Consider the following 14,825-nt stretch of genomic DNA (forward strand, 5'->3'; position numbering starts at 1 on the left):
CTCTGCCTTGACTGTTCACTAGGATCCCCTGGAGAGTTTTGTTTTTTTTTTTAAACTACCAATATCCTGGTCACATCATAGACTAGTTAAAATCAGAATTTCTAGGGGTAAAACTTGAGGACCAGTAATGTTTAAGTCCCCCAGGTGATTTTAATGTGAAGCCAGGTTTGATAAACTTTAGTTTTGGCTGTGATCAGAGGGGTTATTGGAGCGAGCTGGGATCTTGAGGCTTAAGCCTAGGGCATGATCCAAAGTTGGCTACATGTAGAGAGGAGGGAACCACACGTAGAACAAGAAAAAGGGCATGTGTGTGTTTGTTTGTGTGTCTGTGTCTGTACGTGTGAAGAGCTGCAGGGGCTGAAGAATGTGATACATCCTGGGGAAATGCAGATAATTCTGTATAGATTGAACATGGAACCCAAGAGATGTAGGGCTGGAGAGGTAAGCTGTGGCCAGAACACAAAGGTCTTTGAATTACCTTCTAAAGAAATGGCATCAGTGCTGGCACATGATAGGCCTTCAGTAAATGATAATGATGGCTATTAGTAGTAGATGCTTGAATTCTTGGAATCATTAACTGCTAGGGTGGCAAGGGTCATTCTAACTAGCCTTCTCAAGGGTCTCAATGGAAGATTGATCTTCAGAACATTTCAATATACCAGCCATGTGAATGGGAAGAGGAGATTGATGTGTCTGGGTTGTTAGCTTCTCTCCATTCAAGTTGTGACTTCAGAGTCTAGTGAGTAATTAATTTCTCACTGAATTTTTTTTTTGTTGTATAACATAAAGTTTACCACTGTAACCATTTTTAAGTATACAGTTGAGTAGCATTAAGTATATTCATATTGTTGTGCAAACATCACCACTATCCATCTCCAGAACTTTTTCATCATCCCCAGATGAAACTCTGTACCCATTAAATACTAACTCCCCATTCCCTCTTCCCTCCCCTGGTCCTGGCCCCCTCTATCCTACTTTCTCTCAATGAATTTGATTGTTCTAGGTACCTCATATAAGTGGAATCATACAATAGTTGTCCTTTTGTATCTAGCTTATTTCACTTAGCATAATGTCCTCACTAGATTTTTGAAGTCTTAGTTTTTTTTCCCTTAAGGGCTTAGGTATTTGCTTGGACCTTAAACTCTGACATTTTATTTTATTTTATTTATTTTTTTTTTTTTAATTTTTTTTTCAACGTTTATTTATTTTTGGGACAGGGAGAGACAGAGCATGAACGGGGGAGGGGCAGAGAGAGAGGGAGACACAGCATCGGAAACAGGCTCCAGGCTCTGAGCCATCAGGCCAGAGCCCGACGCGGGGCTCGAACTCACGGACCGCGAGATCGTGACCTGGCTGAAGTCGGACGCTTAACCGACTGCGCCACCCAGGCGCCCCTAAACTCTGACATTTTAAAAGCACAGAAATAGCTTTGATGTTAGGGAGTTCATAACAGGCCAACACAGTGTAATATAAGATGACAAAGTAGCATACAGTGTGTGCAAATGTCCTGCCCAGTTTCCCTGATGAAGGCATGAACATCCTGGATTATCTGTTGTGGTTTATCATGCTCTGTTCCCTCCGATAACACAAAGACAATATAAAGGTAGTTGTTCATCCACCTTTTCATGGGTTGTTGTTCTCTCTTTGTTTTCATTCAGAGACCTTCAGATGTCTCTTTTCTTCAAACTGGATAGTAAATATAAATAGGAAATTATTTTTAAATAATCTCATATATTAAACATGTTGGTTTGCAAGCTTCTTGGGAGATTCTTGGGTGTAATCAGAAACTAGCCACCATACACGAGGGCAAGGAGACTGAAGAAAAAGGCCACTCCAGATTGTCAGTTGGCAAAGGAACTTACATACGAGGCTTGTCTTGGGCAGCCACCAGATGAGATCTCCATACCTGCTTGCCAAGTGTTAAGAATTTACATAAAGGCCTTCACTGGGTTCAGTCACATAAGCTCAACACCACATCATTGTCTCAAGGCTGTACCATTGGGGCAGCTTCTGGAAGCGGGAAAGGCAAGCAGGATGCACATTCTGAGGACAGGGGACAGGTGAGGAGCCTCTAATTGCTGCAGTCCAGCTCGTAGGTCATATCCTCTTAATGACCTCCCCCAACAGGGCAGGAACAACTTGAATCTTCACAGCCTCATATTATAGTAAACAGACTAGTTGCATGACTGCCATATAGTCACAGTTCTCTCTGCCTCCAAAAATTTTTATGAATAGCTTCTCAAAAAGATGGAAACCACTTGGCACAACAGTCATATGAAAAGTCATCACATCTCACTTAGTAGCTTAAACTGGAAAGAACCTGAATTTTTCCCTTGCTCCCTTTATTTCCCTTCCTTTCTTAAATTTTATTTATTAAAAAAAAAAATCTCTTGAGTTCCTAATAAATGTCAGGCAGTGCATTAGGGCCCACAACAAACAATGGATATGGTGTCTACTCTTATACAAACTAATGGGTTTAATATTGGTTATTGATTTATATAGTTAATTTCTGAAGCACATAATCACTAGTGCTAAATTCACAGGATATTAAGTGGATCATGTATTCTCATGTTTATTTTTACATGTTGGGGTAGAACCACTTAATGAGGGGCTAACCAACTGGCTGCCAACTTCTCCCACAAAGTGGGGTAAAATTCCTGTTGTCCAGGTCTGATGTTTGATTTGCAGTTCTAGAAATTTACATGTCAGTGCTTCATGAGCTGTCTCCTGAGACGAGAAGACAGGACAGACTGATGTTAACTTACAGAAGAATGGTATATATCTGAGTGTCGACTTATTTATTTTTTAAATTATATATATATATATATATATACATATATATATTTAATATTTATTTATTTTTGAGAGAGGGAGAGAGAGAGAGAGAGAGAGAGAGAGAGCAAGCTGGAGAGAGGCAGAGAGGGAGACACAGAGTCCGAAGCAGGCTCCAGGCTCTGAGCTGTCAGCACAGAGCCTGACGCGGGGCTCAAACTCACAAACCGTGAGATCATGACCTGAGCCGAAGTTGGACGCTTAACTGACTGAACCACCCAGGCACCCCTAATTTATTAATTTTGATGGGCAATATCACTTTTCATTCACTAAAATATTCATTTTTATCATTTCATGAATCCTTCCTGTATCAGGGTGCCTGAAAGGCTGAATTCACAGTCAAAAGGATGCTAAGTGAAGACAAAATTGAAGTAATATTATGTAAATCGTCTCAAGGGATCCTTAAGGCCGAGGAGATGCCTGGTATAAATCCGAGTCCTGTGGCAGAGAACATCTCCAGAATAAACCAGTAGTATCCCACAGATTCTGTGTTCTGAGTGATATAATCTTTCATCATATATGCCAGTATCATCAAGATTGAGTTACAGTCAGATCATGCTCTTAGCTACTCTGTCTCTTTAAAGTGATTTTGCTTATCTCTGATCTCATCCGTAATAGATTATGATGACTGGCCAAACTCTTAGTGTCCTAGGACTTTTCCTGTATCCCCGTCTAATCAAATTGTTCCCTTTGCCTCCATCTATCTATTATTGCATTCCAAAAAGTGCTCTATTTCAAAAAAAGAAACATTATCGTTAAATAATCTGTGGGTTTTTCTCCAGTTAGGCCTTTCTGTTTCTTCATCCATTTAATCCATGTCTATTATATTTGTCTGTTGACTGAATTTTGGGGATGTGCTTTGAACTGAATTCAGACCCAAGCTTTCAGAGAAAGAAAATCTAGCTATTAATCATGACCTAGACTCCAACAGGTTAGTTTGGAATAATATCCAGAGCACCTATTTTTCACTCTTTCTTTGGTTTCTCAGGGATCTCACTGTGCTCTGTGACAGGGTCTGTTTCTCCAGTTCTGGATTCTAGTATCCTGCCTTTTCACATGGGCCCATTCTAGAAGCATCTCAACTTGGCCTTTTTGAGTTGTAACCATTTTGGGCTTATGTGCCCTTTTTACAAGAGTGTTTGAAATGTGATAAGGTAAGCAGCTACCTGCTTTATCTGTACTAAGCCTCGGCCTTTGCTCAGATATATTTTTAAAATAATGCCTATTTAAACTTTCTACTTTTATATTATATCCCCAATAATCTTATATTATTTTTCATAGCTGCACAGAATTGAAATTCTTTTGTTCATAGACCTCTAACGGTGACTCCATGCCCCTGGACTTCATCATTCATTTGCCACCGTGTGTTGGTAAATGTAAACTATGGACTTGAACTGTTCACACTTCCTTGCCAGGAACCTAGTTGTGTTGTCATCAACTTTGTCATCATTTTTACTATTGCTTACTTCAGGGAAATTAATGTGCTGGCTAGTGACATTTTCACTTCCCATTTTAGGACTTTTGGGTGTGATGTGTTTTTAAAAAGCCTATCCAGTATATTAATAATGGACAAGAAATGGCGTCATACAAGCACACAGGGCCTTGAAGATCAAGGTCTCGGGAGATTCAGAAGAGCAAATTATAGAGTACATTTTATGTCTTGGAAAGGGAACAGATACTATAATGAATTTTTAAGTTAGCAATTTGTTTAGTCTCCTGAGGCCCTGGCAGCTTGCTGAGGTTATAGGGGTAAAAAGCACCTGCAGAGAGGAATTTCTCAGTCAGAACCAACATTTAAAGTAGTGGTGTGTTAATGCTTAAAAAGAAGTCCTGCATACATTTTTTATAGCTTCTAGCTTTTTCAGTTGGATCTAACGGATGATGCTCTGAGAGGATGAGCCAGCTTGCCATTTTCCAGGCTCCAGTTTCCATTATTTATGTTCTTTCCAATAGAGCCTATGGCACATTCTTAAATTGAAGACAGCTTTGCTGGAAGTACAGCCTAGTGCCTGAATGGAGGCATATGGCAAATGCCATTGAGTCTCTACATTTTCTTTTTAATCCTGCTATTCTTATTTAGGAATATTCAGTGACTTAACTTAAAATTAAGTGCATTTTCAAGGATTCTGAGTTCCTGGGGCTGTTCTTTAAATAGTGAACGCTTACGTGATTAGTGTTTGATTAAATGTTCAAAGAGGACAGTTTTCATCACAATGTCAAGTGGAGATGTGTCGTAAAAAATTAGATGAGAACTCAAAGGCAAATGGAAGATTCCATGAATTTTTATGATCCGAGCACAGAGTAATTTGAGTTGAAAAAGAGAAACTAAGTATTTTGGCAGTCTTCAGCAAAGAAATTGTGACCTAAATTCAGATGTAGTCCTGGAGGCGATAGTTTTCTGCGGCACCAGAAGTGTGGAATAAGAAACATATCCTGGAGCTCCTGTGGGGCTTGAGTGCAGATCCTGTTAGCACTGTTGCCCAAATCATGGGAAATCTTGGCTCCTATTTTATCCCCTTCCTGAAACGCTTCTCCTTATCTCAGGCATCCCCAAAGTGGTGTCTGCTTGTGTTCAGATATTTATCCACTCAGATTCTTCTCTTGTCTCCTCACCAAGCTCCTGCTGCTGCCCTGGGGATGTCGCTGGGCACAGTGCCAATTCTATACCACACGCAGTCTCTCAGTCTGTTGCAGGATGGGGAGGACTTTCTCTCTGCCCCTTCAGGTTCATGGTTAGGCCTTCTCTTCATCACAATCTGAAACCAGAGACTTGGATATGAAGGGTCAGACTCCATCTCATTTCATTCATCTCCTTGTCTTCCTCTTCTAGGCACCTCTACTAATCTGGAAAAAAAACCCGCTTTTTCTTCACTCAAAAAATGATCCTTTTTGATTACAGATTCCTGCCGATCGATTTCCACAAAGATCTCTAAGTTACCGATTCTGCAAACTAGATTGCAGACAATCTAGTTTGGATACAGACACGCTTCTGCAAATGCAGTTTTACCTGAAAGACAGGAAATGTACGGAGCTACAGAAGAACCCTGGTCAGTGCAATAGTGAGTTTTCAGACGAGCTTAAATGACAAACAGGATTCATCCAAGGGACAAGAGTCCCTTTTGATTGACCTTTGAGATTTTCTAATGGCTGTGATGGATAGACCCTGATTTATTTATTTATTCCCCATTCCTCTGTTCCACAACTGAACATGTAAAAAAGATAAACATGGAAGAAACTTAAAAGTGAAACATTCCCCTCTCAAGAAGGAATCCCTAAAAAAATTACCTATCATATGTAACTCTCTTTTTCCTGTGTGTATTTTCTTTCTGTCTGTCTCTGTACGCACACATATAATCATTCTGTATGTTTTGTACTATATCTTTCTATTTCTCACTTTATTGGCATATATAGATATACCTCACTTTTTAACAGGTATATGGTATGATATATTACGTAGTTGTATTATAATCTCATCAACTAGCCACTCATTTGTGGACGTTGGAATTACGAGATATTACATTTAGAAACAAAACAATATGCCACAAGATTATCTGTCATAAACAACAACTGAATGCCTGCCAATGTCATGATGCATTTCTCAGCAGAAGCAAATCTGAATACTTTCTGTTCTGATAATGCTAGTCAATGTTCACAGCAGAAAAGAACCCCGAATAAGTATCTTGTTTATGCTTATTCCTTCTAAGAAAATCATTTGTGTACTTTAATTCTGGATTCAGTAAGTCATTAGTGTTCAAGTATAGTCAAGAGCATAAGTTCCTTTCAAAAGCATGCTTGGGATTTTGCAATTTTACAATTCATAGCAAGAAAGACCAGTTCAGTACTTTCTAATCCCTAATATTTTAAATCGCTGTCCATTTAAGCAGATAAATGATTATTCTTTGTTATACAATAGAGGCAGAACTGTGATGAATTAATTTTCTAATTTTCTAATTTTTTTATCACTCTGTTGGGCCTGCACTGCTAGCCCCTGGCTATCTGTGGACAGATGAGAAAGGCCTCAGAATCTGGCTTCCAATGCAGGCCATCACCGCTGTAGTCAGCAGGAGAGGAACGTGGTGGCCCTGTAGCCCCATACTGTTTGGCATGATGTGGACACCAGGCCTCTCCAGGGCTTGTCGAAACTAATCCCATCGTGCCTCTCACATACCCACCAGAAGGCCACCTCCTTCAGGCTTCCACATCATCTGTACCCTCTGCTACTGTTCTCTACCTCCACTCATCTGACCCAATTTCCTCCTCTTCCTCAACCTCCCAAACTCTTCCCTGTGTCATTTGGACTTTATGGGCAATCACAGCAAACCCCTCACATCCGCAGCTGCTGCTTTGAATGTCCTCACCACTTGTTTGACCTAACTGAAACCCCGGTGCTGGCTATGGACATCACCTCCCCTGCAGTCTTCTCCAGTGGAAGCAGCTTAGTATCGATGTTCTGTCATCATCATTGTTATTATTCATGGTGCAAGTACCACAGGCCTGGAGATTGTGGTGTCTTTCCAGCATCAAGTTCGTAACTCTTGCTTCTTCCTTCAAACACCCAGCTCCTTTGGATTTTATGCCTTCAGACTTTACCACCCCTCTCTGTTGCTCTATCTACTGCCCCAAGACCTTCCCATTCACGGCTGGCCAGCCTGCCTCACTGTCTTCCTGTCACACATCCCTGGCATCTCCCGGCACCTTGGCTTCTTTGATCCAGGATTGCTCTTTCTACCTCAGCCTCCACTTTGGCAGTCTTAACTTTGACCTTTCTGTTGCCCATAACTGGACTATGTCCATATCTTTACTTCAAGCATCCATTTCTCTCTCTTTTTAAAACTTTTTAAAAACATTTATTTATTTTTGAGAGAGAGAAGCAGAAAGAGGTAGACAGAGGATCTGAAGCAGGCTCCACGCTGTGAGCACAGAGCCAGATGTGGGGCTTGAACTCATGAACTGTGAGATCATGACCTGAGCTGAAATCAAGAGCTGGCTGCTTAACCGACTGAACCACTCAGGTGCCCCAAGCATCCATCTCTTGACCAGCATCTCCCATGCTTCCAGTCCTCCTCACCCATTGGGACACCCCCATCATTGTCACCTTCCCAGCAGACAGCTTCTCTCCATCTGTAACCATTCTTTCCATTTCACTCCTGTTTCCATGGATGCAGCATTCCTCAGCCTATTGAACACCAGCCTCACCTCTTGTACTGTGGTGCCATCCCCTCTCACTTCTTGGGGTCAGGGCTCATGCAGTAGTTTGCTTTAGTGGCTAAGTACACAGGCTATGAGTCAGATTGCCTGGTGTGAATCTTGGTTATGCCACCTACTAGGTGTATGACCTTAAAAGAATTATGTACCATCTCTGTGCCTCTGTTGCCCCATCTGTAAAATGTGGTGTTAATGCTGTCTACTTCACAGACTCATGCAGACTAAAAGGGGGGGTTCAGTGAACCACTTAGGACAGGGCGAGGCTCACAGTGAGGGCTGTGTCTGCATTAGCGTTGGCCCCTCCCTTCCCTGGATCCTTCCCTTGCGCATGCAGACTTGCTCTAGTAATCTCATGTCTTGAAAACCAGATAAACAAAACCTTTCCTTCTCTTCACATTTCCCCAGCCCCATAACTCCCTCTTTGTTTCTCTTCTCTAAACCACAAAGCTCCTTGATTCCATCCACTTCTCTTTTCCTTCAGTTGTCTTACTTTAGTCCAAGCCTCTCTTGCCTGGATGGCTACAATGATTTTATGATCCATTCGTTGTAAATCGGATAATGCCATTGAACTCTTTAAAAACCTCTCCCAGTGGAGCCTGGGTGGCTCAGTTGGTTAAGCATCCGACTTTGGCTCAGGTCATGATCTCACAGTTTGTGAGTTCGAGCCCCACATCAGGCTGTGTGCTGACAGCTCAGAGCCTGGAGCCTGCTTCAGATCCTGTGTCTCCTTCTCTCTTTACCCCTCTCCTGCTCGCACTCTGTCTCTCTCTGTCTCTCAAAAATAAACATTAAAAATAAATAAATAAATAAATAAATAAATAAATAAATAAATAAATAAAAATAAAAACCTCTCCCAGGAATAAAACTAATGCTTACCCTGGTGTACAAAGCCTTACAAGATTGGTATTGGTTAGATATTTCACAGTGATGCTAAGGAATAAATGACTCTTAAAAAATCTGGCTTAAAACAACCCTTTTCCTCAGGGATCTGCTAGTCAGCCAGGGCAGCTCTCCGATCCCAGCGTATTTGCTCACATGAGTGCAGCTTGGCTGGGGGCTGGCTGGTGTAGGCTGCATGGACAGGGCAGTTCTGCTTCACGCTGCAGATTTACATGGGGCCAGTGTGCTCCAGGGACCTCTCATTCTCCTGTTGGCACAGTCACCAACAGGCTATGGCGGCACAAGAGGGCAACTCCAAGCACTTGAGCATGCTGATATCCCATGAACCAAAGACAATTTCAGGGCAAAGTCCAGGAGTAAGGAAATCTACTTCCTCTTTGAAAGGAATTACAGAGACATGTCAAAGGAAAGAACATGTGTGTGTGTGTGTGTGTGTGTGTGTGTGTGTGTGTGTGTGTGAGAGAGAGAGAGAGAGAGAGAGAGACAGAGACAGAGACAGAGACAGAGAGAGAGAGAGAGAGAAAGGAGAGGGAGGGAGACATTGGGTCTAATAACTCAACTTACCATATCAAATCTGACATCTCACACCAGTGACCTCCTCATCCATGGTGCTCCAGCTGTATGGGGTCTTTTCTGTTCCTTGAACACAACAGATTTCTCCCCATTCTGGAGCTGTGTGTACTACATACACCGTGCTATAAATTTACTGGCTGTTTTAGCATTAAAGTTTGCTTTCCTTTTACTCATTTTTTTTTGCCCTTAATTTTATTTTTGATGATGTATATACCCTTAGAGCATTCATTGACGTGAAGATAGATCTGAAAGCCTTTCAGATTCACTATCAAGTCAATAAAATACTTTTATTTTCCTCTAATACTGTGAAACTTGCCAAAAGATGAAAAACAAATTAATTTCTTCTCAATTTGCTCAACAGGAGTAATGGGTAGTAGGCAGAACTCTGAGGAAGAAGCAGATTCAGTGGAACTTTAGAATTGGGAAGTTGAGGTGATCCAGATTTTCTGAGCCTCTGAATTTAATAGGTGCGGTTTTCTCAGCATTTGTAAGCTAATTTTGTTTTACTTTATTCATATTATCACATATTTAGTGGTCCATTGGATGCTAGTTTGCCTAGTGCATACCAAGACAGCTTCTTGAATGTTCCATGACTCTGGGGAGCAGAGTCCACAAGAATGGAAGGAGTGGGGTTGGGGGCTGGCCCATGAGGTGCTTCTGCAGGAGTTTCCTGGACAGAAAGGACTGTTGGAGGCAGAATTCAAGGTGTTTTACTTTATGCTTCTGAGAGAAGAAGGAAAGAGAGGGGTTTGGGCCCTTAGGGAAAGCAGCCACTTTCCTGGTGAAGAAAAAGAGAGGATTTACAGCAGTGCTTGGTGGATCCAGGCTCAATGGCAGGGTGTGTGTGTGTGTGTGTGTTACCTGTACAGCTGAGTAGCCCATTATCATCACAATCATGATGAACATAATAGTTGCTAGCATAATTGAAGGCTTTCTATAGGTCAGATAATATGATAGATGCTTTATACCTGAACCCATTTGACCCATACAATAATAATTCTTGGCAATAAATAATATTATCATTTCTATTTTATTTTACTTTTTAAATGTTTGTTGATAGAGAAAGAGAGCATGAGTGGGGAGGGACAGACAGAGATGGGGACAAAGGATCTGAAGTGGGCTCTGCACTGTCAGCACAGAGCTTGATATGGGGCTCAAACCCACAAATCATGAGATCATGACCCGAGCTGAAGTTGAATGCTCAACCAACTGAGCCATCCAGGGGCCCCTATCGGTTCTATTTAAAAAAAAAAATGTTTAATGTTTATTTTTGAGAGAGAAGGAGGGAAGGGCAGAGAGAGAAGGAGACACAGAATCGGAAGCAGGCTCCAGATTCTGAGCTGTCAGCACAGAGCCCAACGCAGGACTCAAACTCATGGACCACGAGATCATGACCTGAGCCGAAGTTGGATGCCCAACCAACTGAGCCACCCAGGCACCCTGATTTCTACTTTAAAGATAAGTGAATGGAGGAGCAGAGTTTTTAAAGGACATTCGACTGTGGCAAATGATACAGTCAGATTTATGCTCAGGTCTGTCTGATGGTGGCACCTGTGTGCTTAACTACAACTGTACCACACTGCCCAGAGTAGAGGGGTGAAGAGTCCAGGACTGGGGCTCACTACCGCATCATGGACAGGGAATGCAGTGTAGCACGTGCAGCTCCAGGGTGGTGGAAGCAGCCCAGTAGGAACAAAGGGACTCCATCTACAAGCTGCTAATGTCTGCCTTTCAGCCACTCTAGGAGGGAAAAGTCTTGTGACCATAGTCACCAGAAGCGAGGAATCTACCTATGATTGTGGCGGAAGCAGTGAGCATGTTGACATCGGGGTCAGGAACAACCTCTGGGTCACCCAGAGCCCCTCTTGGAGACCAAAGAGCTTACGACTCTTGAAAGCCCTTGACTGAGTTTTATCAAGTAGGAAGCTCTTGTCTACTACTCCTATTACCTATCACAGCATATTATTTTTAGCATTTATCCTGAAGATTTCACCTGGAACAGGCACCCTGCATTCTCATTGTATAATACATCCATCAGTCTCTAGGGACATAGCTGCACTCTGTTGGTGGCTCCGTGTCTTCAGATTGGATGACCAGGCTTCACTACCCTGGTGCCTCCTTATGTCCCCTGGCAGTTCTGTCCTGTTGGTCATTGCCCCTCTAGCCTGACCCACCCACTCCATTCCAAGGAATAGCAGAGAGTACAAGGAATTGGGAGCACTCCAAAGGCAGGCAGTAGGATGCAAGAAGCTGGTGGGCATCAGAGCAATTTGGAAAGAGCCTTGATCTGCCCTTGTCCCACCCTTTGTGCTCATCCGATTGGCTGATGTTGAAGACGAGAAATTGCAGAAGCAGCGAACATTGGTGGGTTGGTTCTGCTGAAATGTTTTGCAGCACACCCCCCACCTTTCCTGCACTTTGTATCACAGGGGGGTGTCATCAGGACCAAATGAAATGATGCACATGGTATTTTTAGAGCTTGTGGATGACTGTATTATTTATAAACATTCAAGGTGGAAGAATTGTTCATCTCTACCCTGTTGATACAGGCTTGGTCATGTGATTTGCTTTGGTCAATTACCTGTAAGCAGAAGTGATGTATGTCCTTTCTGGGCAGAGGCCTTAAGAATCAGTACGTAGTTCTCCATGCTCTTCTCCCCTCCTCTGACTCTGTTGGGATGCAGCCTCTGTCCGCTTAGGTTGCCAGTGATTCCAAGAGCGGGCAAAGATCATTGCTGACCCAGGATGGATATGCACGTGAGTGAGAAATAAACATTGTTGTAAACTGCTGGGAGCACCCACTTCGGCCACACATATACTGAAATTGGAATGATACAGAGAAGATTAGTGTGGCTCCTGTGCAAAGGTGACACACAAATTTGCGAAATGTTCCATATTAAAAAAATCACACAATAAAAAACTGAGAGTTTTCAGGTTACTTGACACTGCAGAATATCCTGGGCTTGCCTGACAGGTACACAGCTAAACCCTGGAGGTCTCAGGGTGTTTCTGGAAATTAGCACTCAGTTGTGAAATGCAAATGCTACTATTAATAACCAAGATTGAATCACTGAGAAAAAAAAGCTGAGGAAAAAATCCTTGATTTCAGTTTGAACAGAAGAGAAAGACTCCTTTTTACTCCTTGTTATATTTTTTTAATTTTATTCATATCTTGTGCTTTGGTCTTTAGCTGGAATTCAGTTTTTAACTGGCATATACACATCCCAAAAATACTATATGTACAGTATATTTCTTTACCTTCAATGCACAAATTTGGCTTTATTCCAGTGTTAGGAGATATGATAAAACTGATTATTGCCTTAAAAAATCATTTTATACATTTGTACTCCACTGCCTTTTTATGTAGCATGGTGCAGCTTGTTGAAAAATATCATCTATGAAATAGAATAGCTTATTTGAAGGGAACTTAATAATGTCACCACGTTTATATGACAAAAATTGTATAATTTAAAAATTAAGAAATGGTCTTTTTTAAAGTTTTTTTTTAATTAAAACTACCTGAACTATCATTTATTTTTAAGTGAAAATGGAAATCATACTTTAAAAATATTATTGCCATTGGGGTGCCTGGGTGGCTCAGTTGGTTGAACACCCAACTTTTTTTTTTTTCTCAAGTTAGTTAACATTCAGTGTAGTGTTGGCTTCGGGAGTAGATTCTAGTGATTCATCACTTACATACAACACCAAGTGCTCATCCCAACAAATGCCCTCCTCAATGCCCATCACCCATTTTCCCCACCTCCCCAAACTCCCAACCCCCCACCCCCATCAACTCTCAGTTTGTTCTCTGTATTTAAGAGTCTCTTATTGGTTACCTGACTCTTGAATTCAGCTCAGGTCATGATCCCACGGTCTTGGGATTGAGTCCTGCATTGAGCTGTGCACTGTAACCGCAGAGACTGCTTGGGATTCTCTCTCTCCCTCTCTCTCTCTGCCCCTCCCTGGCGCACGTATGCATGCACGTGTGCTCTCCCTCTCTCTCTCAAAATAAATAAATAAACTTTAAGAAATTATTACTGCCGTGAAATTTATTTCATGAAAAAAATAATGAACTATTTTTAAATAAATGTTTATTCCAGGAGAAGTATATGATATTAAAAAAAAAAATTAAAGTCCTGTGACTTGACCAGGGAAAAGCAGAACAAATGACTTTACAAGGTTGCTTCATAACTGTGTATGTATAGTCTTCCCTGTGTGTGTATGTATAGTATATATATGTGTGTGTGTGGAAAGACTTATTCTTTTAAATTTTGTTTTTAGGCTTTTTACTGTATTCTTGCGCAGAGTACAAAAACAATATCAAGAAACATGCAGTTCTTGGGGCACCTGGGTGGCTCAGTCCGTTAAGCATCCGAATTCGACTCAGGTCATGATCTCACAGTTTGTGGATTTGAGCCCTGCATTGAGCTCTGTGCTGACAGCTCAGAGCCCGGAGTCTGTTTCGGATTCTGTGTCTCCCTCTCTCTGCCCCTCCCCTGCTCACACTCTTTCTCTCTCTCAAAAATCAACATAAACAAAAAAAACAGGGGCGCCTGGGTGGCTCAGTTGGTTAAGCGTCCGACTTCAGCTCAGGTCACGATCTTGCAGTCCGTGAGTTCCAGCCCCGCGTCGGGCTCTGGGCTGATGGCTCAGAGCCTGGAGCCTGTTTCCGATTCTGTGTCTCCCTCTCTCTCTGCCCCTCCCCCGTTCATGCTCTGTCTCTCTCTGTCTCAAAAATAAATAAATGTTAAAAAAAAAAAAAAAAGGAAACATGCAGTTCTCTAAGGTACACATTTTCTGTAGACAGTTCTTACAGTTTAAAGGAAAGTCATTAACAGATTCATTTGATATTTTTGATTTGAAATTTAGGGCAGTCTCCTATAAATGCTTACTGGGATGGAAATTAGCAGCAGTTGAAAAATACATGGGCCTTAAAGACATACAGACGTGGATCTAAATCCTAATATTATCTCTTACTACTCATATGTATTTGGGCAAGAACATATATCCCTTTTACCCTTAGTTCTTCATATATAAATGGACATATTAGTGCAGTCCTCTATGTCATAGATTAAGACATAAGACATAAGACAATTCTGTCTTATCTCTTTTTTTGCATCTTTTTGTTTTCATCAATACTTAAAACAGTGCCCGATACCACATATTCAAGAAATATTTGTTGAATGAATGAATGATTGAATGAATGAACAGCATAGGTCAAAATACTAAAATAGGTACATAAACTCTGTGAGTTTGCATCAATTTCTGGATTTCTTATTCTCTCTACTGCTCTGTCTATTCCTAGAATACCACCA

General features: G+C 41.6%; 1 protein-coding gene and 1 non-coding gene across 2 annotated transcripts in view; both read left to right on the forward strand.

The window, feature by feature from the left end:
- Positions 1 to 14,825, forward strand: part of LOC147581987 (uncharacterized) — a 155,217-nt gene that overhangs the window by 41,602 nt on the left and 98,790 nt on the right. The gene's annotated exons all lie outside the window — the stretch shown is intronic.
- On the forward strand, positions 12,303 to 12,411 carry LOC112859142 (U6 spliceosomal RNA). The gene has a single exon (XR_003223459.2). It is a non-coding gene; the product is annotated as a U6 spliceosomal RNA (small nuclear RNA).

The sequence above is a fragment of the Puma concolor genome, chromosome B1 (genome assembly GCF_028749965.1).
Source record: "Puma concolor isolate L17-30 chromosome B1, mPumCon1.1.hap2, whole genome shotgun sequence".
NCBI lineage: Eukaryota > Metazoa > Chordata > Mammalia > Carnivora > Felidae > Puma > Puma concolor.